Here is a 23,365-nt window from a genome sequence, read left to right as displayed (position 1 = left end):
TAGCATAAAAATTGAATATTTAAGCTTTATTTCCCATTGGATGGCCATGCCCTAAGCATGTATCTGTTATTATTACAAACTGGTATTTTAGTTTTAGGAGGGGAGTAATACTGCCAGGAAACTAATTTTTCAGGTTCTGAATCTAAATGCAAACAGTCCTAAATAACCTGCATGCATAAAACCCCCAAAATTTTGCCTGCCTTTGGAACGCTGAATATTTTGCTGGACAGAAGTAACACTGTATTCCCCATGTTCCATGTATCTCTAAATCTTTCACAGCTGCACTATTTATAAAGCAGAACATTTGGGTGATCTGCTCTCAAAATCGTTATAAACATCAGCTACTACTAAAAAACCTTTCTTCACCAACAGTTTGCAGGAGCAATGCAAACTTCTGAAGGCCTAATTAGATAAAGGTCTTGGATCACCAATCTCAGCCCAATCTATCTTCAGGCACTCAGGAGTTTTGCTCTATTACTACTTTGCTATTTGACTGGGCAGAATGTGGACCAAGGTCAGGTGGCAATTTCTTGCCAGGGGAAGGTTGCTTGGGAGGAGATATCCTCCTTCTCCTGGGTCATCAGTGCAGTGACACCTCCTGCAGGACCAGAGGAGCCAGCCTGAGTTTCAAAACAGCCACATAAAACTCTCATACCAAGCTCAGATTTTCCCATCTCAGATACACCATGCAACACAGAAGGGCAGTTCTTCTGCTGGCTGAGAGGTGCCTGCACTGCACCCACTATCAAAGTATTTTTTCCTTGCAGTTTCATTCATTCTAATGCATCTCTAATAGGTATTTTTCATTCAGCTTTCCTGTTGTTCTATACTTGTTGTTGTACTTCCTCCTGCTTTTTAATGGATTTATTTTGGTCACTCAGAGGCTGCTGCTGTACATGAAGTCAGAAAGGAGTTCTTCAAGAAGCCAACCCCAAACTGTGTTATGCACCTCAGTTTTTCAAGGAGCCTGTCTAGAAACCTTCTGAATTGAGGATGACTTTTCCCGACAGCTCTGGCCTGCAGTGGAAATCAATCACTCATCTTGTGAGTCTGCTTGGACGTCTGGGATGCCAAAGACAGAGTCCTTGACCTGTGTTTACAGGGACTGCCCTGAGACCCAGGCAGGTAGAGCAGCCAGCAGCCTGCTGTGTACTGGATCCCAGCATGATGTGCAGTAATGACCTGTCAGGGAAGCAGCCCGTGTACCACCACACTGTGAAATATCCTGGGGGACTCTCTTGATGAATTCAGCATGCCCTCAGGCAAGAATGAAATCACACATCATTTAAATATTGTTTCATACTTTTCTTTTCGGGTGTCTCATCCCTTTCTTTGGTCTGTTCAAATCTATATCTCTAAAAATTTTCAAAATAAAAAGAAAGCCCTGAAAAGACCATTCCAACCTTCCCACAGAAGTGCTGTGACTTGGAGGTTACTGATTTTTTCACACACAAACCCCTTTTATCTCAATAGGGGTTTGAAAAAGCAGACAGAAATAATTTTTTTTGCTAACTATTATCTGATTATTTTAAACAGGAGTTGATTGCTTTGTTTTATCACCTTCAAAATTTGGCAGCCATTTTCAAGGAGTACATGTTGATGGGGAAGCAACTTGCAAACAGTCTTGGAGAAGAAAGGAAGTTTAATTTCATACCCTTAGGGTAATAAGATGGTGCACGACACAAAACCAGTGAAATCTCCACTGGAGGTAGCAATAAACCCCAAATCCTTTATTTGCCAACACCTTTGTCTGCTGGTTTTATCTTTTCTTTCAGCAAAGACAGTAGCTCTGCCATTTTAGCGCTCTTGCATCTTTTGTTTTTCCCCTGCAGTGCTGATGTTTGCTGCCAGGCACAGGGTGCCAAGGTTTTGTCTCCCAGGCTCGCTGATGCCCTCTGTGGCTCTGCCCTCCTGCCAGCCCTGCACCCAGTGCAGCACAGCCTGCAAAGGGCTGAGGGCTCTGCCCTGCCCCTGCTTCATCCTGAACTCCTCCTCTCCAGCTCTGGGGCCACAGGAATGCTCAGGGCTGCCAAGGTCATATGATTTATCCAGCGGCAGATTTCCTTACTTACGATGAAATGCAGTAAATGAGAGTCTGCTCTTGGAAATTGTTTGTGGTTGAAATATGAAGGGATTTCCCTCTTCTGATCATCATTGTAATTTCTATAATTGTAAATTATTGTCCAGAAGAATCTTCTTTTCCTTGTGTGCTGAGCCCCTGTTTAAAAGGAGGGCTTAAATATACTCAAAGAAGCATCATAAATAGCCTAAAAAACACCTCTGCATATGAAAGCCCCGTTAGTGACTCACAGAGACATGAGTCAGATGGAAAAAATACATTTCAGGTATCTGTAAAGGCCTTCATGCAGGGCTCAAAATGGTGTTAATTTCCATGAACTATGAAATAGAAGTGTAGGCATGCACTTCATTTTCTCAGCAAGCTCTCACTGATAACAGCAATTCAGAAGCTTCATCTCTTGGAGCTATACATTGTCCCACTCACTTGAGAGCTAAAAACCAGCAGCACAGACAAGAAAACCTCAACCAGAAAACTTGCACTCTTTTTTTTCCCTTCATCATTAGAGAGAGAGCATCATTAAAAAGCAGAATTTCCAGTCCTTCTACTGAGAGCTGCAACAGAATGGTTACACAGGGAAGCAATACTTAAGGGGAGGAAGTCAAACTACTTAATCAAAAAATTCTGTGCCTCTGTTTCTCGAAATGGGCTTATGGGTCAGGAATATATGGCTAGTCAAAATCAGTATTTCTTTTTTTTGAATACACAGCATAAAATCTACATGTCTTGTTGAAATATTTGGTGAGTCACTCCTGGCCTACAAGTGCATTATTACATTGTCTCATGCTAAATACAAAGACAAACAGCTGCAGAGAGATTTTAGCCACACTTCACATATATCAAGCACAGCAGATGTAGCAGGTTCCTTTTGGTAGCAGACATTCTCTCTTGTATGTGAATTGTCTCTTAGGTATATAAATGAAGATGGGATTATGTCTTTGCTGGAGCAGCAGGTGAATGAATCACAAAAAAGCCTCAGTCAGTCTGCAGATAAAACATGATCATTTTCCAGCCTTTGTGTCTAAATAAAGAGCTGCAGAGAAATGGCCTCATTTTAGAAAGTGGGGGAAAGAAAGGAACTGGTGGAGAATGCTTTATTATTTTTTTTTTTTAGTAGAGTCTTAATCTATTGATTGACTGCCTAATTTAACTTTTGATAAGTGCTCATCACTATTCTTGACTGTTCACATAAGCAAGCAAAAGCATGGTTGTGAAGGGGGTAAAGAGGACAGCTCTGTTCCATAATGTATTCAGCCAAGGTGCCCTTGTTCATGTATTATACACATGGGCATTTTTAATATGCAGGTTGCAGCTATTTAAAACCTTGCTAATGCTTCATGGAAAAAACTGAATCAGTCTACTGAGATTTCACCTATACAGAATGTCTTTTTTCCCTCCTCACTATTTTATAACCAGAAGCTTTTGCACTAATGCTGAATCTTTGTCACTAAAGAGTTTGTCTGATTTTGTTCTGAGATGCTTGGCTGAAGTTCCAGCCCTCACTGATATCTCTTGGTGTTTGCTGTGATGACACTAACTGGTTCCTGTTTCCAGAGAGAGCTTCTAGCCTTTTTGAAAGTGGCAATAAAATCCTGCTCTCTGTCAGATTGAGCAATGTGGTTGTTAAGAGTTGTGGGTTTGTCTCACCCTAAACAGGATTTAAATTCTTCAGGTTTGTATTATTGTTGTATTCACACAGAGTGTTTCTAAAATGAACATAGAAATCAGAGACTGACCTGCCCTTCATAGTATTATTTAATCAGAAAGGAATTTTTTTTCTTGCTGTTTTAAGCCACATTGCATCCAATTTCTAAAAAACAAGAGTATTCTGATCTGGACTGTTTGATAAACACATACTAATACTCTATTCAATTTATGTGAACCATTTTCAAGGCAACAGATATTTCCTTATTGAATCTGCTTGGCAAGGTAATTAAAGCATGCTCATATCAAAAATTTCTCAACTCTTCAAGATTATTTATATTGTATTCCTTTTCAGGGAACTACTCACATGGAGAAATAGAGACAATCACACAGCTGAAGAATAACAGTCACGTGTACTGCAATGGTTCTCCTCCAGTTGCACAGACAAAATGTACCTCAGCTTTTAACTGGAAGAGCTCTGGCTCATCATCATATGAATTGTGCTGATATCAGAATTCTTTTTCCCCTCTGACTACATGGAGGCACTATAATACCCAAAAGAAACAGGATACCATGAGCTATCTTCAATTATAGGTCAGATAGTTACTGTTTGTTTGAAGAGTGGTGATCTGCTGTTATTCCAAGTCTTATTCATCTCTGCTTGCCCTCTGCTTGAGTGTCCTAAAAATAAATGCATTCAAAGTTTCATGACCCTTGCCAGGCTTTTCCTTTTAGGACAGTAACTTGAATCCAGCCCAGGTCAGCAGAAAGAAGCTGGAATTATCCTCCCAAATAGACAGTTTGTAGCAGCTGGAAAAAGGTGGTCACAGGGCTTGCTGGGCATCTCAGCAGTAAGTGAATTAAAGGGTGACTGAGTATTGTCATTCCCCTACCCTAGACAAGAGCTGTTGGTACTCCTGTTGCCAAGTAAAAACATAGTGAATAGAGAAAGATCTTAAAGAAACCTGCTGTTTACATGAAAGTTCTGAATAACTTTACCATCTTACCACAGAGAAATGATTATATGTGCCAATATTCCATGAGCTTTGCTATTACTGAAATATTACTTATGGAAAAGCTAAGGCATTTCACTGGCCTGCAAGACTTTTTGAAGTGCTACAATAAAATACTCCTCATAAATGCATTCACATGCATGAATATCAAACACCTCTGTGTACTCCATCCTTATTGCAGTTGCATTGTTGCATTGCATTGGCTTGATTCTACAGCAGTGAAGCCTATGCATTTTTTTTTCTCTCAGCAGCAGTTAGGAATCATCCTCAGTTGACCTTTCCCTCAAGAATAATAAAATCTGAGGCAGTTATCTATTTTTCTTTAACATTATTTGAATCAACTATGGCTAGAGCTCATATGCTGACTCAGGTAATACCACACCATAACATGCTTCAGCACCTCAACTCAGCCAGGTGTCCTTGAGCCTAGGAAAACTTGTTAATCACAGGTTTAGATCTTTCTAATAATGCAGTTAAACATAAAAACTGAATTCTATTCTATTGACCTTGAATAAAAATATAGACTAGAATTTCATAGAATTCTATTCTATATTTTTATTCAAGGTAAACATGGACTGTAATGTAAATAATTAACTGTATTTTCAGTTCTAATGTTTCACAATACTGGTTGAAATTCTATTTTTCTTCCTGAGAAATGGTATAGGACTATAAGCAAAGCATATGGTCAGCCTTTTTGTTTCTGTCACAAAAATTACTTTTGTTAATTATCAGTTTTCTTGGCAGGCTCAGCGAAATGTCCAGGAAGATATTTTCAAGAGCCATCAGATTTTCACACTACATGCTTTTTAAACTATAAACAGCATGCACAGCCTGCCCAAAAAGTAGGGCCTCCCATCCCACTCCTGCAAATGCACATATTGTCACTGAATTAAATGGCAGGGAGCGCAGCTGAATTAAATTGTAAATACCAGAAACATACATGACATACAAATATGTGATAGTTACAACATGGAATAGAAAGCCAAGATGGGGGATCCCATTCCTAATTTCATCACTTAACTTTCCCATGGATTTGAGGAAATAGCTGATCTATATGTTATCCAAGTCCCACCAGCTATAATCGGGGGATAATAGTAATATTCACATAAAATACTTCAAAATCTTCCTGTTAAAAATGCTAAGCAATGTAAATGCCTTTAAAAATTCTGTTTTTTTTTCTTTTCATATATTTCCTGGGGCTTGGTGCATTCCTAAAATAGCAGAAAGTCAGCAGATGTAGCACAGCTTTCCAGGACAAGGGACCTACACATGCCACACATTTCAGGCAACAGAATGAGCACTGGAGGTTTTTTGTGCAGAACCTGCTTTTAGGTCACTAAAACCAGGCACTGTCACAATGGCCTGAGGAAAGGCTACTGGTGCCAGCTGAAGTTGTGCCATGTGCATTGATAAACTGGACTGAGGTTTGGTTTAAAAGGCACAAGATGGCCTGGTCCTGTCCAAAGTAGCAGGAAAGGTGGCCTCTGTCTTGAAAAACAGCCTGGAGAGAAGCAGCCAAGGCACAGCTTGCTCTACAGCCATGATTATCTCTGTAGCTGGGATATGTCCTGCACAGAAGCGTTACTTTGGGGAAGAAATAATAGAGTCAGTCTTCTAAAATGCAGACTGTCCTCATCATGATAGCAGCAGTGAGCCTTTTATTAGCAGGTCATTACTGCCAGGTTGGAAAGAGATGCTCCAGGTCAGCAAAACATTGTGCACTAAACCTTCTCACATCACAGAAGATTTTCTTCAGCCTTCTGAGTGACTTTGCTAAGAAATGCATTCCTACCACCCATTCACCTGACAAGCCGACATCCCACACCAAGCGCAAGACACTCAGAGAAGCAACTTCATACTCTTTGCTCTACTCCATCCTGTGAAAGAGCTTCTGAAGGAACAGCTACTGGAGGTTCCTCTTCAATCTCTTTTATTATAATGCACCAAAAGTAAGAGACTATCACAGTGCTGCTGCTTGGCATGCACAGTCATGTAGTCTCGAAGCACTCTTCTTATCTATCTTGATATACATGTGTTATTTTTTGTCCTCTACCCAGATTGTAAGTTTCCTGTGGCATTAACTAAATGAAAAAGGAAGACAATGGCCACGTCTCTGGGGTGTTTTAATGTTAGAATAATAATTATGCCAATAGTATCTTTCCAAGAAAAAAATAGGGACTGGCAAGCAGAGACCAATGGAGTCAGAAGAACAAATATTATAATGATACTTTAAAATGACACTGGTGTTCTGCCAAGGCAGTGTTACCAAAATCAAAGGGAAACTTAATGCTACTCTAGTGAGTAAGGCAGAAAGAAGGAAAGCAGAACATAAACCCTTGACCTGGAAATTGGGAAGATTTTCTCAGCTTGGCCATTACAAGCAGAGTTTTGGAAAGTGATGAAGAAAGGAATCATGGCTAATCCACAGGAGTTCATGTGGTACATCCCTATTTTAATTTGGTAGAATTGCAAAGAGGAATCCAAACACCAAAGGGGAAAAATCCCATTATATTAAAAATGCCATGTATTTTAAAAATACTTTTGAGATATATAGCTACTGGATATGGAGTTTTAAATACTTGTGATATTAGTGATAATTTTGTAGCCCGGGATGCATTATTCTTTAGTGCATCCTGAAATTTCAACTATTTCCACTCTTGCTACTCCACAAGGAGAGAAGAGCTAATCTGCAATGTTCACTGAAGGACTGTGAGTTAAGTCTGCATTTACCATCCTTTTCATCTGGGTTTTTGAGATGCTGCCACTGTGAAATTCAGATATCGATAACAGATTTATTATTTATTTTGAAGGATGCAGGAAAGATATATAAAATGAAAACTCTTCAACCAGTGAGTGATTTAATTTTTGAACTTTTTCTTCCTGGGACAAATCTAAATGGGAAAACTGGTATGGCAATAAACACTGGCACAGGGAAAGGTGAGACCCAGTTCATCTGGCATAACATCACAGCCTAAACTCAGCCTTTTAAATCCAGTAACTGGGGAGATTGCTGGGATATGTAATGGGTGTTTATATCTATTGCAGCATATTTTGCCACTTTACCTCAACTAGCTTTGAGAGGAGAATTGGTTTGGTCGTTTGGTTAATTGAAATGCTTAAGCAAAAGTTTTTGTTTACACTGGAAGCAAGTCTTTCATGAAAAGCTTTGTCCATCTTAAAAGAGAGCTCACAAAGCAAGGGAGACATGATGGTGGCCACTGGAGAGTGGGAAGATGAATGCAAAGTGAAGTGCTGCTTGCGAAGTGCTGCTTTGCCTGTCTCAGGAGAGCAGCTGCCAAGCACACTCGAGAAAGAAATCTGAAATCAGACATCTGTATGTGCACTGCGTCCACCATGTTTGCTCTGAGGAGGGAGAACCATATGAAGCAAGACAGCAAAGGTGAAATCCAGCAAGACATCCTACTTTATTGCCATGGCAACCCCACCCTGATGAAGAGTAGGAAAACAATAAAAGATCTTCAGGAAAAAAAAAAAAATCAGTGCTATCTACCAAGGGAATTGAGGAAGATGCACTTTAAGGAAGAGCTTGACATTTCCACCATTTGGTGACTCTTTGAAATAAAGGTATGGCTGCAGTTTTTGCAAGATGCAGAGTTAGAACATATTGTACTTGATAAATTATTTAGCTTGTTTAGCAGCTAAAGTCTGAATTATAAGTGAAAGCTGTAGTTACAGATTAGAATCTTTAATGCTGTGTAGCCAAACAGAATACTATTATTGTGATTTTCCTTGATGTCTCCTAACATCTGCCATGCTAGACTAGATTAACACTAGAATCACCCTTCCTGCATTATACTCTCCAGGATGGGTGTGTATGAGTGTGGCTAAGTGTGTGCACCTGATGTAAGCATGTACCTGAGTCTTAATGTCTGGGCTTGTAAAGAGCTTTATGCATTATGCCGGCTCTCTCTGAATTGGTGGTTGATTTCCATGTGAATTGAAGTTGGTTACATACAGAGCCCATATGGGGGCTGTGGTCAAGGAGCCCAGCAATGAAACATCTGCTTGTAAAGAAAGCAACAGCACCTCCCACATGCCCCTGCCAAGGCAGAACCAGCATGGGATAACAGGGGGTGCAACAGCTGCTGCCAAGGGGCAGAGCTAGGGCAGGGGGGAGGCTCACACTGGGCACTTTGTCTGCAGCTCCTCTGAGAGCTGGAAACTGTTCTCACACTCCTGCTGCCTCTCTCCAGAGGGCTCCTGGAATGAGCTTCAGTGGAACAGCCTGCCCTTCCCTGCACTGAGGTATTCCTCTGCAGCATGGAAGGTGCAATCTGTACCTCCCCCAGCCTCGGGGAATCTGATCCAGCAGTTGTGTTTGCCAAATATAATCCTTTAATTTTCAGCTGCTATTTGCAAATATTGTTTCTTGTAACTAATTTGCATGGGCAATGATTATTCTAATTCTGCGCAGTAATGAGAAAAGCAATAAGACTATCTTACCAAAGGGCACTTTTAAAACTAAATATATTGCTCTCTGTTTTAAATAGCTTATATCTGATGGGCTTGTTTTTGTTTGTATTAACTGTAAGCGCTTACAGTGGCATCTAGAAATCCTGTTACAGGTTATAATTCCTGTGTACAAGGTGGTGGGTATTACAAAGAATAGAAAAAGTAGAATTTGTCCCAGCAATATGATAATTGTAAGATATGAAGGTGAGTAGCAAATCACTTGATTCCCAGTTCAGGACGTGGGGCGCTCACCTTCCCATATGTCCATATCCAAAAAGGATAGGGAGGTAAGCACTCTTCCTTAGCTCTGTCTGGTCACCACTGCTCACACCACGCGCACAGCTTTGCTCTTCAGCACCCACCCAAGCAGGGATGGTCCTTGGAAGAGAGAGGGGGAAACCCTCCCCAGAAGCAAAGCCCTTGGCTTCCCTGCCATGTGGATCCCTGAGCTCCCACTGACAGCAGCCAACAGTCCTGGCACTTGTTCTAAAGGAGACTCAAACCACAGTCCTGCAGAAAAGCCAATGGAAACCACTTGGCAGGTGTGAGTACCCATTTTTGAAAGGGTTATTGAAGTTTAATGCCTTTGTAACTGGAAGGATAAAAAGCTCCATCCTGTAGTAAATTCATACAGTTTTTTACTCTGAGGGGAGGCTGTGGCCTTTAGTCTCTACTACATTCATTAGGAACCACGTCAGAGTTTAACACAATACTCCATTAGTGCATGATTTAAAATGGAGTTACGATGACAAGAACTTATAATAAATTTGGTGTGCCTATGGAAATAACTCAGCAGCTGGAGTGTGCCACCCTATGCTGTGAAAAGCATATACAGACTTTTCTTTGAATTAGCAGCAATTCAGAAATACCTTTGCTTAAAAACCACAGAGATGACATGCTGTCTGGTTCCAAATAAAAGGCTTTTGCAGAACTATTTCATTCATATGGGAACGAAGCTTATGCCTGGTGGCCAAGGTCATGGAGATGGATAGTTCACTGAAAGCACAAACTGAAGTTGTTTTGGAACAGAATTAACAACAGCTCAAACTTCCTCATTGAGGATGCGTCAGGAAAAGCTTTTAGCTTGCAGTGAGTGCAACTTTCCTCCTAATATTAATGGGAGATATGGCTTCCTGCATTTAACATCAATATTCATGAGAAATGCACGTGCCACTAATGCTAATGAGAAACACACATGTGTGTAATTCCCATTAATGATCATTAGATAGCCACAGGAGAATCCTCATTAATGCTAATGAGTGTTGCAGGTATATGTAATTCCCACCCTAGTGTTAGCCCAAGATCTATGTGCAGGTATTACCCATTAGTGTTAATGGAAGATCCACATGTGTGAGGCTGAAACTGCCATCAATGGGAATGGGGTGTAAGCAGGAACTGATAAATTAATATACTTTACCTGGATAACAGGAACCTGCCCTTGGTGTTTGGGTTCTAGGTCATCTTCAGGAAATGCATTTCCTTCTGTTAATAATCCAGCTTGTGTTTCATGCTGTGTTGTATGCACCATGCCAAATGAGGGCAAAATGCAGAGATTCATTTTCCAGGCCATGTGAAGTCTCTATGTCACAGATCAGAACAGCAATCTCAGTGGTTATGCTGGGGTCAGTATGCAGAGTTGGTGAATACATGCCTTGATTCAATGGGGTTTGATCAAAATTGTCTTTCTTAATGACAGTAAATCTCACCCAAGGGTGTACTCTGATCAGTACTTGTGCAGCTGTGATCTGCCTTGATCTTGGGTCCTGCCAGCTGTGCTTTCATTGGACCTGTGAAGTTTGCGGCAATTTATTTTACAAATTTTCTTTTGTAGTTAGTTGTTTCTAATCAATTAGAGGCTGTGTGTGGAGAGGGGACCTGAATTGTACCCTTCAGTGAAAAAAGTTAGTGGAATTTACAAACTGAAACTGTCACATATGGGCTGCATGCTGCTGTTCCTGATGGATCATTTGTGCAGATACTGAAATTTGCTACATATCTTCCACATCAGCAAAAGCCAATAGATAGACAGTGAGCAGACAAGACCCCAAAGTATTAAAGATCACAGTCAAAATATAATTCCCTGCAATGTTCTTTTGAAAAAAACATTAACAGGGCACACCACACCATAACCTCAGAAAATCCCAGAGCTCCTTACCTAAAACAGGTTCTATTATGTGCTGGCAGGCAGCATGCAGAGCCACCTTTGCCTTGCAAAGCCCAGGTAGCAGCATGAAAGGGCAGAGAGTATCACCCCTACATGGCACCATACACATGGCTTTTTAAAGAAGCACCCAGAGAAGTGTGGGTTTGTCAGAACCCCACCAGTGTAAAGTATCTTGTGTCCTTTTCATCCCCATGTCTGTTTCAGCATTGCTATTATTTGTTAAGACTGGGAGATAAGTGACTGATCAAAAAGGGAACTTGTCAGCTCAGTAAGACATACCCAGGTAAGGAAAGGGAATCTCCTGCATTGCTACACTGTTTTATGCTTAGAAGATCTAAAATGTAACACTACTGTCTTTGTCAGAGAGGGTCTGTCTACAAAACACGCTCATGGCATTGGTATAGCCAGCCTAAGACATTCGTGCTCCTCAGCACATCTCTCCCCAGCCCCTTTTCCCCTGCTTCACCCCAGGTCATGCCAGCACTCTTTCTGGAACTGTGCAAAGAATTGGAGAATTGAAATCAGCTGCTTTAGAGACAGCACACAGTACCAGGGTGGTGCTTTTGTTTTTCTTGTGGCCGGGTGATTTGTATGACCCCATTTACCAAGAGCAATCATTTCAGGATAACTGAGGGGGCTAAGGACTACAGTGCAAAGACAGGAGGAGGCAATTTTGGGAAAGGTGGTTACTGCATGAGACAAAGTCTCACCACATTATTCTCAGCTCCAGCAGTCAGTCCTCATGACTCCCAGAGTCAGCAGAAGCCCAGCATCATCACAATTTTGAAGGACCTGGATGACAATTAAGAAACAAATTAAAGCCTGTGGCTTATGTTTTCTGTTAATCACTTCTTCTAGATGCTGCATCACATTCTTCAAGCTACACCTGCTCTTAATTTCTTTATTGCTACCAGCCAGGAAATAAGGGCATTCCAAGTCAGAAGAGCAAATACAAAATGAGAAGAAAACAATCCCAAACCCAAAGAAAATAACCACAAAGTGTGCTTCTGGAAGAGCATGCACTTTTATCTGGGAATAAGGAATTAAATTTGGCACTGGGCTTCATGTTAACTAAAAACTAACAGAAGTCTATCACAAAACTGTGACTTAGGGCTCAATTTTCTTTTCTGAGCATGTAACCTTTGTTTACATAGTTGCAGCTCTGGGGCTCAGCAGTGTAATCAAGTGCTCCTGCTTTTAATTAAGGGAGTAAAATTTGCATATGCAAACTCGCCTCTTACTGGTGTTAATGCCTCAGCAATGCCAGCAGCTTTAATGGAACTAAAACAATAAAAAGTAGAAATAAAAAATCTCCAACCATTAATCAATTTTGTCTCACAGAAGTAAGGGAATACAGAGAAGACACTAATTATTTCCAGTCCTACACCAAACATGCAGTAGCTGAGATTCTGGCCCATGTTTTAACTAGAGAGGTGTTTTCAGAGGTAACACAGAGCCTTGTCCTGTCAAAGGGTCTGAAGGAGATAACTCAGGAGTGGGGTTTTCGTGCCGTGGGAAAGCCAGGCACAGGTGAAAACACTTGTGGTCTTGAGAGACTGCTGTTTACAGAAGTGCTCCTCCCTCATGCAGCCTGGAGAGATGCTTCTGGTTTGAGAAGTAAAGCCTTGCACTTCAGGCTTCCCCAGGTCACTCCAGCTTGCTGCTTCACTTTCCTTTTGGATCACCACAAACATACAGATCTCCTCTGCAGGGAAACACTGGCAAGAATCAATGCAAGATAAAGACAAGTGTGTGTTATTTAAAAGCCCTAAATTTGTGAGCTTGAGATAATATCAGGGAGATATTCACAGATGCACCAGAAAAAAAAGAGATTTTCAAGCAAGCAAGGGGTTACCAGAGAACTGGAGGAAATTTTGGGTTTTTTCACATTAGTTTAAGCATACAATCCTCCAGTGAAATTTGGAATGTACCATTTAATCCCACTGGCTGCTGACATCCAGAAGGCAAGTCTCCTTTTAAGGAGACAGAATCTTGGCATAACATAAGGCTGCTTGGAACAATCTCCCTATCCATGCAAGTACCTGAGTGGTTAGAAAGGAGTCAGTCCTTAGATCTTCCTGAAAGGGCACTCCATGAGTATGCCTCCATTAATGCTGGAATTGCAACATATTACAAAGTGCTGTACAACAGAACAGGCTCCAGAGGAGCCACTAAGGGACACTGAGTAAAATGTGCCCTTTCATAATTGCTTAAATGCATTTTGACATGATAGACCAAAAATACAGAGCTGGTCTATTGAATAAACACTGCAGTAAGTTTCAGAGGTGCTACAGCCTATTGAGTAAATAATAATAAGTTTTAAAATGGTCTGAGCATATATCTTCTCAATATGACTGAATTGCTTCAGAGAAAACCACTGTGTTCATTCCCAGGCATGTCCATGAGTGATTTCCTTTCTTTTCCTTTTAGTTTCACCATTTAGCCTGACTGTTATGCATGACACTTGCATAATGATGTCCCTGGGCACAAATTATAAGAAACCTGTTATAAATTCACCCCATGCTAAAGTGGTTTAGCTGCTGTGGGTTTAAAGACCAACCTCAGTAAATATTTTAACATAATTTGGGAGTAGGGGGAATGAAAGGTGATGCTGAGAGAGGGAAAGGTATTTTCTAGCAAACTGGGAAGAGATGAAGCTGTCTTTCTCTGCCTGCTGCCAACTTTACCTTCTCCTTCATTTTTTTTGCCCAGTTTGACTTGATTCTTCTTTCCTAAACTAATAATGGAAGGAAACCTTTTCATAACATTCCATTTCATGACAGAGAGAAAAGGCCTCTTGATCCATGTCTATCATTAGTCTTGATCATAATTTTATTTCATCCAATGTCTTGAAAAGGATTATAGAGAAAAAAACTAATTACAAGACTGATTAATCTTCCCTGTGAAACACAATAAATTAGGAGAACATAAAGAATTAACTCCTACAGCAGTTAAAAAAAAAAGTTTGTTTTCTAATTGTCCTGGGCCAAACTATCCAGAACTGACATTCTCACAGCCTAGGAACAGCTAAGTTAATAGGGGTGCATTTTGTTTTTACATCTATAAATCAGAAGATACTCCTCTAGATTATACAGCTGTAATTGTAAGTAGAATATTTGAGTCTGGGATACTTTATAGGCTGTCCTGTGAGCTTTTCTGAGCATTTCCTTGAGGAGATACCCCTGAGTCTTTCTTGGTCCCACCGAGAGCCTCTGCCCTGCAGGAACTGAATAGCCCTGTTCACCCAGGAGGCAGATGAGAGCCCCAGTACCTGGGAGGTGTACAGAGCACTGGAAGCAGACTTTTCACATCCTCCCTTTCACTTAAATGTGAAATAGATGGAAAAATAAAGAAGACATGTTTAATAGTGTGCTAATCCTAAAACAAACTGCAAAGATAAACAGCAAGCAAGGTACTGCTCAAAGACTGTCCTGCTCAAAGACTGTCAATAGAATGTATGCAAAGTTACGTAAGTTTTAGGATAAGGATCCCAGAGTTTCAGAGAGGGAAAAGGTAATGCTCAGGCTGTTTCTGACAGTGAAACAGAGGGATAAGCTTCTCTAGAAAGACTCACACCTCACTGGGTCCTGGAACTCCACCAAACAGGCTGCTCACAGGCTGCTCACAGAAGAAGGAAAAGAAAGAGAAGAGATTACTTTAATTCTCAGACAGTATAAGTTAGATGAGACTAATTGTAGACATGGTTTCAGCAGCTGAGGTTTCAACAAATACATCCAATATAGAATACAATGCATCACAGCTTATTGACAACAGATTTGTAGTCCATGTTAGAAGTAAAGAATATAATATCATAGGGTTCTCAGTTTTTACTGTGTCTTTCAGTTAAGAATAAGAAGCAAATTGAAAGTTTTCCAGAGTCCAGAAATTGCTGACAGCATGAAAAGAGAACCAAAGTAACACTGAATTTTTATGGAAACTCTGAAGCAGAATGCATCTTGAATTATTTTAAGTTTACAATGTATTTTCAAGAAGCTCTGATAAGACATGGCTTCCAGCAGTTGTCAGATGCACTGCACAGAATATTCAATAGCATTTTCAATGTGGAAAACAATAATTCATGTATCAGATAATAATTTTAAAAACAATGATTAATAATATATAAAATAATTACCAAGACTATCTACCAGTTTCATGGTGACTTTGCTAATTTTTTTATTGGAAAAGGCTTATCAGTATCTTCAGGGTTTTTCCATACAGGAGAAATAGTTAATTCTCTTTGGTTCCATGGTAAAATAAAACAGCCTGAGGTGTTTATCAGCAAGGCTGTAAATCACAGCAGAGCATCTGTGGACTTTTCATTTTAATGCCCCATTATGAAGACCATAACGATTTGCAGTGTTTACTAGCATGATTCTAACATTGAAATCAAAGAATTTTTGTTTGGGGATTTTTTTTTATCTTACAAAGAGGCTATATGATTTTTCAGGTAAGAGAAAATCAGTATTGTTATGGAAAAAATTGTGGACTCCTATTTTGTTATAGTACAGTTAAGTGAATGGCTTAAGGCTGAGAAAACAAAGCTGTGGCACTCCCACATATGCCAAGTTGATCAAACCCAGTGCCTCTCAACACTAAAAACAGAATTAGCTCTTCCACAGACTGTTTAATTTAGCAGAACTCCTGGTCACAGTCCCAGGACACTTTCCCAAATTCACATTAGAAGTTCCACTCTGGCCCAAGCACAAAAAGAAGAAGTTAAATGCCAGGGATCTTGTGGAACACATCTCCTCACACTCTCCAAAAGCTGTGCTGGAGGAAGGTGCTGCACACAGGGCCTGGTTTGGGGTGGGCAGGCCCTTTGCTGGGCAGTGCCAGGGTCTGGGCTGGGGCTGTGCATGGGCACATCACTCACTTGCTATGAACTGCAGAAATGCCAGGCAGGAATTGATGCTGCCAGTGGTCTGCCAGTGCCTCTCCCAGCAGGGACTTGGTGAGATGCTGGCACACTGCTCCTACCCCCAGCCAGCACCACTGCACTCCTGTCTGAGCTACCCAAGGGACTAGGAAAATATGCTACTTCACCTTGATTTGGCAACCTGTGCACTTACCAACTGGTTCAGGATGTCACACCTATTTGTCACCTGGCTAAAGGGTACTTTATTTTACAGAAACTAAGTCAGACCTCTTAAGCAGAGCATGTGCCAATACTATCTTGATTAACTAGCAGTCAATACTCCAGACTGTCACCAGTTTCCATGGAGATGGACCCAATAAGCAGCTAACCCTATTCAGTATGGCCCAATTGAGCATATAGTAATAATATTCCACATTTATATAAGCCATTCATTCTCAACCTCCTCAGAGATTATAGTGTTCTGATACCACTGTGGTGACTGTATCATAACTACCCCCATCCACTGAACCACAGCAGTTTTTCTACCATGGGTGCAGGAAGAATGTAATGTTTCTGAGATAAACCCATGACCCCCTAAAAAAGAAAAAAAAAAAGAATTTTTTTGAGTTTCTGACTCTTCTTTTGGAAGACTTTTAGCTTTAGAACTAATCAAAATAAATCCATGTAATAAAATGCAAAGATCTCGATCAATTTAATTTGAGAAAACAGTCAGTGGAATTATACATAATTCCACAGATCCTGCAGATTAAATATTTCAAAATCTCTTATTTGGACTGCTAAGCTCCCTTTGCCAGTGACTGAATGCTGAATTACTGTTGGATGAGTTTTCCTCCCTTTAGTACCTAATTTCAGTTTTATTTCCTCTTTCTACTGTAGAAAGTATTTCTGACTAACCATCCTCTTCTACAGCCCTTCATTTTTTGTTATAATCCTCCATTTTATAAAAGCAGAGAATATCTCATCTTCTGCCACATTTTCTAAACGACAGAGGGAATGAAAATGAGGTATTGAATGCTTAGCTATTACTTTCCCTGCAAGAGCTGTGCAATACTTTATATACATGGCATATGCAGCATCTTGTTTAGATGTTGTGCATGGAGTGATGCATTCACTCATAAGAGAGAAGCAACAATATATTTGATTGAGAAAAGACACTGAATTATCAACACTGATTTAACAAGATTTGATGGCAAGGTACACAAGAATTTACTGCATAATGAATAGGATCAGACAAAACCGTCTGGAAGATCATGAGGTTCATAAAGGACCCTCTTGCATTCTAAACATCTCAGAGGAGAGTTCAGGTGCAGCTGAATTCAGACTTAGTCCCAGACTTGGTCAATGGTTTATGTCCAAAGGATTATATACTCACCATCCATCCTTCATGTCACTTAGCTAAGATTTCAGAATTTCAGTGTGTCTATTCCTAATTCATTTACCAAATATCTGATGTGATAAAGAGTTTCTCAGACTTGAATAGTAGAAACCCTGAGAGGCAGCCCCACCTCAGGGGAAATCCTGGTGTGCAACCCACTGCCAGGCAGAAGATCTCAACAGGCTGTGTGCTGTCCAATATTCATGGAGTAAAATCATAGAATCAGAATTGCAGACCAAGCACAGAGGCTTATTTCTTCCAAATCTGGCTTGAATTGAACACTGGGCAGCACTGTGGTTAGGTGGGTGTATTGCTCAGTTAGCCCTTGGCTGTTGAGCTGTTTGCTGTCTCCCCTGGCTGCTCTGAGATGGCTGCAGCCATCACGACCAGCACACACGGTGTGCTGCCACTGGTGGTTTCCAGTGCAGCAGGGTTGTGGCTGTAAAGGTCAGGCTGGGTGGGGGCAGCACACCTCTCCACAGGTCAGCTGTGCCTGCATGCCTCCCTTTCCTTGATCCAGGGTCCCCCTCCAGGGTCACTCAGGACTGTACTGGCACCGAGGCTGTTGCAGTGCCCATGGTCAAACTTGCCCAGCTACCCATTGAGAGCCACCCTTTCCATCTGCTCTGTTAAGCAAATATTACCTTCAGCAAACGGGCAACTTAAACCACTTGTTTAGGAGGTTGTGTTTGTCTGCTGGATGTATTTCCCCAGAAGAAAGCTAAAGGTTTTTTTGCCAAGTCTTGCAGACCTACCATTTTCCTTCAGAGGTGTCAGCTTTCAGTTCTTCAGACCTTCTGCTGCATTTTGTAAATGCTATGAAAATACTATTTATAAAGTACAATATTTTAAAATGCTTTTATGAACAGAAGTTCAGTAAGATTATTTGTTTTATTGCTACTCTCTTATTCAGAAATGAAAAAAGAAGTTTTGCTCAAACTTGCCAAAATAAAAATGTTACTTTTGAGAAGGAATAAGTTCAGAAAGCTGTTTCAGCCCAGCTTTAGCTCTGGCATATGGTTACTATTTGCTGCATCCATTCTCAATGCACTGTTTTTGAATAGAGACATTTGCTGGAATTGAAGCTGAAGCCCCGGAAAGTTTAGCATTGGAGATAAATGTTTTGGAAGGTTAATAGCCTGTGGAAATAGAGGAGCCCCATGTTATGTTTAGTACTCAGTGCAGTTGAAAGATGAAATAGAGACTCTCTTCACCCAGGCGCTGAAATGCAGCCACCTGTGGGGAGTAATGTGCCAGCTCTTTAGTGCAACAGTGCAAAACCATTTAAGTGGGAAGTGGAGCGTTATGCTCAGTCCAAAGGGAGTGTTTGCCATTGCTATTACTGAACAGCATGACATTTTTCTCTGGGTGGAAGGCACTGTTTGTGTAATGCCATGTTTCAAAAGAATTTGACTTTAGATACACAGGAAATGGGATCCTGCCATCGGTCAATCGATAACTCACTGCCATGGACCAATCTCCCTACTTAGCACTGGAAGAAACCAGCAGAGGCAAGACCAGGAACAAAGCGAATGTTATTTAATGTAAGTGCCCTCTCCAGTAGGGGTACTTGTATTTATAATTGTTTTTTCACTAAACTTGAAGAGAGATTGAAATGTTTGGTAAGGCAAATAGCTTTGAGAATTTTGCTATAGACTGATATCACTGTTTAATTAATCGTAAATTTCCTTTCTTTTCCAGCAGAATTAGTTGTCTTTCCTCAATATAGGGAATTTCTCTTATAAATTTAAGCTTAACTTTGACCTGAATTTCAACCAAGTCAATTCTATTAACTTTAAAAATCATCTTTATTCTTCTATATAAGATAGGGAGAACTTGGAAGAAGTTTTGCAAGAGGTGAAACCACATAAAACTGAACTGCAGAGTTCTAGTTCTCTGAGATGATTTGTTCAAGGAAACCACACACTATTTGGGTTTAATGTATTAATTGTGGTGCTTTCTTCCACTCTGCTTTGCTTCCCTCAAACCCAAGGAACTGAATTTCCCCAAATTCAGCACACCACCCTGTCTGCCCTTCTGTGCTCAACTGTCAGAAGAAAAAGCATAAACATGGTTTAAAAATAGTTAAGATGAAAAATTGTAAGAGTATGTGTGAAAAATTCTCCTTAAATGTTTAGATACGCTTTCACCTGAAGGTGGCAATATTTAATAATCTGAAGAAAGAAGCTTCCCATATAGATACCTTTAATTAAAGATTTTATGGTTTTAAGTGGATATCCTTCTCCCCCATTATTTTTCACAATGTATTGAGAGGGAAGTATGATGAGGTATCGTGTACTTTTTTCAGACAATCTTGAACATATATTATGCAAAATTATTTGCAATTAAAATTAAAGCAAACATACAATATATAAGCCATAATTTTAATAATAAAAAATATAAACCTTATATAATAAGCCAACCCTTCCCTGCCCTCAATTTAGAAGCAATTTTAAAAGAGATGGAGATATTTCTTTTCACAGTATTACTACTGATATGCTCTTAACTCCAAACCCAAATTGGGGCTGATTCTTTCAGAGCAGACCTTGTCTTTATGCTAAGTTATTTCACCTGCACTCAGTACATGCTGTGATTTAGAATGTGATGCAGCAGCCAGGCAAGAAGAGGCAGTGCTCTGGGTATTGTGCTGTGTGATGGCAGGACTGGGGTGCCCTGCAGACCACCAAGGGCAAAGTGCTGTGTGCACTCAGCACGGGCTAATAATCAGTAAAGAAGCTTGGCCCAAAGCATTCTCTGCAGAACAGAAGAAATAGGGATTTAAAATAGAATTCCTTTAAAAAAAAATATTTTATAGATTTCTTAAAAAAAACCAAAAAACAAAAACCAAACAAATAAAAAAACCCCAAAAAACCAAAATCTATCGATACCTGTCTTTGGACTATTAAGAAGATATAATCCTATAAATTTCTTAATCTTTCTGACCTAATTCATCTTTCACTTTTTTTCCACAGGGCTCAGTGATTTTTCCTTTGATTTCTATAAAATCCAGAGTTTTCTGCAATCCCATTGATTACTGTCCTTGTGGCTACATGCAGGAAGATATTGTACATGGAATTGCAATGTTTTACACAGTCCTGGCTGGTAAGGCTACATCTGCAATGCTCTGAGCATTCCCTACTTGGAAATCATGTTAGATTTAAAGAGAAAAGAACACTTAACTAGGGCAGGCAGCAAACAAAAAAATCCTCAAAGTTCAGAAGACAGCAGCTATTGTATTAAGAGTAGTTAGGCAAGAAAGCCAACTGTTGAATTTGGCCTGTCTAGAGAAAAGATGAAATGATAGCAGGCTGTGAGTACTTAAGAAGAATTAATAACAAGAAGGTGGAGGGTGGTGTGGGAGGACAGTTGGCAGCATGGGGAAAGCAGGTAGAAGCATAGTAATAGCTCAGAATTACTGAAGGGGAAAATGTAGATTAAATAGGACTAAATGAGAGAGGAGGGAGGTATTCTGGCAGGGAGAATCACTGATTTCAAGGCAAATGTTCATCCCTGAGGATCCATTGTTTGCAGGGGCTGGAGCTGGTGACCACAGAGGTTTTTTCAACTCCAATATTTATGGGTCAGATGACTCCTCTCTTTGGCACTAACTGGAGGAGGAGTGTTTTGTAGGAGAGCCCTGCTTCCTGAGGGGCTGCCCTGTGCAAAGGAAGCTGGGAGCCTGGCTATGCACACCCTGCCTGCTCCTACTCCTTGGAAACAGCCTGCAGCTTCTCCCAGCCTTTCCAACCCGAAAGAGGAGAAGAACCCTTGCTAATAATGGCTCCTCTTGGCTCTGGAGACGGGCTGATATAAATAAAGCATAAACAAGAACTGGAGAGCAGTTGGAGTACCATTAGTTGGAGCACCATTATTTTGACTATAAAAAGTGCCAGTGATGAATTGATGGCTCTAAAACCAGCTAGTTCACATAATTTCTGACAGAAGGTTGATTTTGCCTTCATGTCCATCCCTGAGCAAAAGAGAACTGTAAATTATTATCCTTTCAAACCAGAAACAAAGGCAATCTAGGAGGGAGGGTGGAGAAAATAAGGCTGTGGTAATTTCCTGCCTCTTCTCCCTGCCCAGCCACTTGCTAGCAGAAGGTGTAAACTGGCAAATTCCCTGATCTGTCCTACCTCTGGAAAAGAGACACAAACTAGCTCCCTCAGGGTATGAAATGGGCTCTTACTGCATGAGACCACAGCCACAATCTTGTTCTTAAAAGATTAGCCATATTTCTTATTGAGTTTCAAAAGTTTTTTGGGAGAATGTCTCAACTCCTTTTTTAATGCATCCACTCTGTGACATTCAATGCACTTAGTCATTAAAGTAGGCTCACTACCTTTGGCATTTCTATTAAAACTGCATGTTCAGGAAGGGAACAGTGTCTGAGTGAATCACTGACAAGAAAGTACAGGTATTGCAGAGGGGAAAAGGGGTGATTATCTCCAGGCATACTCTGCTGGAAATTGAATACACTCAACAAAGAATTGACCAAGTTGTAATAAGAGCTACAATCACGAGGTAACAAGGCAGAAAACCAAAATTAACACAGTCCTAAGCCTATGCATTTAAACTTCATGGTAACAAAAAAAATCCTAACACAAATGGCAGAAAGACTTCCTGTATAGTCTGACACCAGATCACCCACTAAAGCAAACATGACACAATATGTTCATGAGCAACAATGAGTGCAGATTAGTCATTTGTCACAGCCATAGCTAAAGAAGATTTTCAGCCTGCAGCTGTAGGGACAAATTAAGTGCACTCACGAACAGGATGGTCTCAGTATGAGAATCTCAGAACAATGAGAGTGAAAATGAATTTAAATAAAAATAGAGGAGTGAAAATAATGTATAATAGATAAACAAAGATCTGTGCCATCCAGAAAGTCTTGCTACAAATATGGAAGTTTTTATCAAAGTGTCCAAAGCAAACACTTTTGGCCCTTCTTGGGTCTGGTGGGGTTTCAGTCTGCAGGCCTTGACCTGAGGAGCAAAGCTGCTGCGTCCGAGCCTCGGAGTCACGGCGCTCGTGCTTGGCTCAGAGAGAGCAGAGGCAAAGGCAGTGCTGGGCTCCCTGACCCCAGAGCTGGCACTTGAACAGCTCAGTCCCAGGCACAACACTGTGAAGGCACAGGGTTTGCATCCCAACCCCATCTCAGGGACTCACTGGGCACCACCATCTCCACACCTCTCTGCTCTGCAGCAGGTCTGCCTTTCCCTAAGGCTCCCAGGGAAGGTGCTCCCTGCTGCTCTGGGTGGGATCTGGGGGGCATGCCAGGGGTGCAGAGTGGTGCAGGCTCCCCTGATCCATGCCCTGGGGCAGATTGCTCTTCAAAGGATGGGAAATGAAGCACCAGAGGCTTCCTGCTGCCACACAGCCCCTCCCGCTTACCAGGATGGGCTTTGCAGGATTAACAGATCCAAAACCCCAGGGCCTTGGCTAGAGCACTTCATTATGGCAAAGCACTGCTAAAGTATGGCACATTTTGCAAAGAATAGCTTAATAATAAATTTTAATAGAGTCACATGCTCTGCTTATTTGTGCTTTAATTATAATGCCTCTCCTCTCCCACTCTGCTGCGTTGTGCCCATTTTATTTTCAATAAGGGTGCTTGATGAAGATGAATTAAAACCTGTAATACTTAATTTAGCACAGAATAAAATATTTAGTGTGTTAGTTCATATTCTGATGTGCTAGGCAAAATTTTCTCACACTTAACAAAAATTAAGGGTCAGTC

The 23,365-nt window shown here is 40.7% G+C and overlaps 1 long non-coding RNA gene across 1 annotated transcript in view; it reads right to left on the bottom strand.

Moving 5' to 3' along the window:
• The window catches only part of LOC143694640 (uncharacterized), a 170,226-nt gene that overhangs the window by 4,648 nt on the left and 142,213 nt on the right, over nucleotides 1-23,365 (bottom strand). The gene's annotated exons all lie outside the window — the stretch shown is intronic.

The sequence above is a fragment of the Agelaius phoeniceus genome, chromosome 8 (genome assembly GCF_051311805.1).
Source record: "Agelaius phoeniceus isolate bAgePho1 chromosome 8, bAgePho1.hap1, whole genome shotgun sequence".
NCBI classification, from domain to species: domain Eukaryota; kingdom Metazoa; phylum Chordata; class Aves; order Passeriformes; family Icteridae; genus Agelaius; species Agelaius phoeniceus.
Note: the sequence above shows the minus strand (reverse complement) of the source record. Positions and strands in the feature narration are given on the sequence as shown.